Source organism: Pinus tabuliformis, chromosome 2_2 (genome assembly GCF_031772625.1).
Source record: "Pinus tabuliformis cultivar Carrire ecotype Pingquan chromosome 2_2, CPIR1, whole genome shotgun sequence".
In the NCBI taxonomy this organism is placed as follows: Eukaryota; Viridiplantae; Streptophyta; class Pinopsida; order Pinales; family Pinaceae; genus Pinus; species Pinus tabuliformis.
Genome location: NC_142300.1, coordinates 490342537 through 490346222, shown reverse-complemented (window position 1 = coordinate 490346222; position 3686 = coordinate 490342537). Strand labels below are relative to the sequence as shown.

The window sequence follows — 3686 nt, the reverse complement described above, 5'->3', positions numbered from 1 at the left end:
CAATATCATGACTTACTTTTATTTTATGTCTAGAAAACCATAGTCCATATTTTATCTAAAATTTTCATGTATTTTTTTTAATTAATCAATTTTATTAAAATAATAAAAATAACAAATAAATCTCAAATTTTAATATATAATTATTAAAAAAATCTAAAATATTCTCTAAAAATTATATATCTACCATTCACCTACTAATTACCAACTAGTAATTAGTAATTAAATTAAAATTTTGAAATGTCTATTAAAAAATAAACATACCATTTTTAAATAACATATGAAAATAAATTTTATAATGATTTATTTTGTTATTAAATTCATAATTTTATTTTAATTATAAATCATCTCTATTTGTTATTAGATTCATAATTTTGTTTTAATTATAAATATCTCTATTAAAATAAGTATAAAATAAGTATACACTTTGACTTAGAGATTTTAAGCTGTAAATCTTTTATATATGCTTACATTGATAAGCATAGCGTATTTGGGAATCGGGATTTAAATTTTTTTTTTTTTAAATAACAATATATAAGCAGTTTACACATAATAATTTCAGAATATTTATTTATTTATTAAATTTTTTTTTTCATAAAAAATATTTTTTTTAATTATTTTTCTATTTTAAAAAATTTGATTATAAATATTTATTAACCATTTTATATTAAATGTAATACTGAATATTTTAAAATATATTAATGTGCGGCTAAATATAAAAAAACTATAATACCACACTTCAGAGATTGCAAGTTAAAAACTTATTTAATTGCGGATTGTTACATCTCCTTTAAACTGAACGAATTACAGATGGGATGTTTCTGACACGCTACATAATAAAAACACCTGCCCTTCTCAGGATTGCAGCGATGCCCAAATCAATCCACAATCACACATAGAACAGACCAACAGAAATATTAGAAACAAAACTCTTCCATATCGCTGCTGCGAGGTTTCATTCTCAACAGCGGGCAAGATTCTGGTGCGTAACTCTATTGCTTTACCCAGCTTTTGCAGTTATAGACAGAGCAGTACGCTTGCAAACAAGTAGTGATCAAAAGTATCGCTGCAGCTGCCAGAGAGAGGAATTTCCACGAGCTGAAAATATGATTATTCACAAACTTTACCGCCAGAACCTTCCATTTTCTGCTATAATATCCATTTAAATCTTTGACTACTTTGTCCAAATATCCAGCTTCTTTTGGACGAACGCACTTACCCATGCTATTCCATAGGCTGGCAACTTCTCCGTCACTTTGGAGGTGGTTACAAATAATCCCGCTCTCTCTCAGCAATTTCACATCTTTTACTCCGTCGATCATACCATTCATGAAATCAGTATATCGCCGCAAAACAAGCGCACCAGGCGCAGCAGAAGCTTCGAATGCCACCAGATTTCTCAGGATTACCTCTGTGTTACTGTCTAACTTTACTCTCGGGAGGTAAAGCGTGGCCATTTTCTCGTCAAATTGTATTGTGCCGAGATCGCCATCAGTAGGAGAGAATTTGACTCCCGCAAAATGTAAATCAGCCACAGAAGGAATATTCAGTTCTTGTGGAGAGGGCTGTATGAACTTAACAGACGATTCTTCCCCGGTTGTGACTGCATCTTTTTCGAGCCTTTTAATCTTACTCAGAATAAGAAGAAAGGGCAACTTCATCACAAATTGCGAAGGCTTCGAGTTCAGCGCTCGCCGAAGTAACATCGTGAGAAATCGAGCGACGCCAACGTTCATAGAAGAGAGAGTTTGCCAGAGCATACTGAAGGCTCCTTTAACGGTTGAACTGTCAGCTAGATCAGGCGAATCATCTTTTTCCTCAATTAGAGTTGGATTAACGGCTGACATGTCCGCTGGATAAGGAGCATCCTTTCCTTCATCAAATCCAATTCGAATTTGATTGTCGGAAGGCACAACACAGTAGTACAGCACCTCCAACAAGTGCCGCCTTTCTTTGATACGGAGATTTCCACTCTCTGGCAACTTGTAACTGAACGGCGATAGTTCTTGGACCATTAGACACAACAGTCTGGAGAGCCTCTGCTCTGCCTTGGCTTCACAACCCAACTCCAACTCCAAAAGCTTTAACATTAGGAAAAGTGGCATCTGATTTTCGAGCATCATCAAATCTCTGAGAATAGAGTTGTAGAAGGCACTGGTGCCAGTCAGATCTAAGACACGCCCCAGCGATTTTACTTCCAAGTGGAAGCTTTGGTCGGCGTGTCTGACATAAAACTGCAAACACTGAAAAAGGAAGACGGCGTCCAGAGCCATGATCCACGCCAAGGTCTCTTCCTTATAGTCGATGAACTTGTGGTAGCAGCTCCGGACATGCCAATCATATTTTTTAAATTCCTCCACAATGACCGACTGAAACTTCTCTAGACCCTTCATTTTTTTCTGAAATCTGCAAGCAGTTGCCAATTTGTAGTGGTCCATATCATGGAGCTCAGATCTCCAGTGGTGAGAGGGACCGATGGAAACCATTTGAGGAATGTAGGCTTCTGGCTTGTCTGCCAATAACTCTTTTGGCACATTAAACACCGAGACACAGAACCCCTTCACATTCTCCTCCTCTTCTTCTTGTAGAGCGTCGAGAGATTCCTTAATTTGAATCACCCAACTATCCTCATCGATCTTCGTGTTGGATTCCATTTTTTCGGGTCGGAGAAAAGGAGCCACAGACAAAATAGTGGAGCAAAATCTCGAAATGTATCTGCCAGAGTTGAGAGACTTTGCAGCCTTATATCGAATTCAGTGGGCTGATGTCGTGCGTCCTAAGCCATTCGTATCCCACAGGTTTTTGAATTTCGTACATTACAATCCGTTGTTTCATTCAGACAAATACACGCCAGCGTTGGGTTATTTCACATTTGTTTCTCCAGCTTACCATTCTGGTAAAGAATTCACTTAAAACAAATAAAATTCACTTAAATTTGTTAGGATTTTCTGAAGGTTGGATTCACTTACTAAAAAAATGACCTTTTTTAAATAACAAAACTGAAACAAACTGTCACTATAAATTATTTTTCCAAATTCCATCCAAAATCACCGAAAGTAGATTTTGTAATAAGTTTATGTACTAAATTTCCCCTCTCATGGACACGTAGTAGATTTGAGTGTTTTCCGTCTAATGGACACGTAGTAGATTTGACTGTTTTTGCGCGTTCACTACAGTGGATAAACGGTACGTTGGAGACCGTGACTGTACGTTGTGTTCAAAGTCATATGGTGCGTTAGTGTGTCGTCTACGGCAATATGTGCGCGCAGAAACTAACAAATTTGTTGTGCTTATTTGCGTACCTAATTACCGTGTAGTTGTCTTCGTTATCCCATTACGTTGGCTCAACATTAGCAATGTAGAATTTGTGCACCTTCCGTGACGAGCCACGTGATTATTGTGTTTTATTAAACATTATAAATATGACATTGACTTTTGGATTTTCTCACTTATTTGATACATCAAATAACTTCCTTTCTATTTGCCAATCAGAATACTCGGTATTTAATCATTAATTATTAATTAGATTATATCAATTAACTAAATTAAAACGTTATATAATGTGACCAATTTAAATAGAATATCTTAGGATATTATCTAAATTATTATATTTAATCATATTATTATTATTATTTTATTTAATTGTTAAATTTATGAAAGGGCTTTTTTTATTTTGAATATTTGATTTT

The 3686-nt window shown here is 35.0% G+C and overlaps 1 pseudogene; it reads right to left on the bottom strand.

Annotated features, from left to right (window-relative positions):
* Positions 1-989: 989 nt before the first annotated feature.
* On the bottom strand, positions 990-2651 carry LOC149193512 (putative UPF0481 protein At3g02645 pseudogene; annotated as a pseudogene).
* Between the last annotated feature and the right edge of the window lie 1035 nt (positions 2652-3686).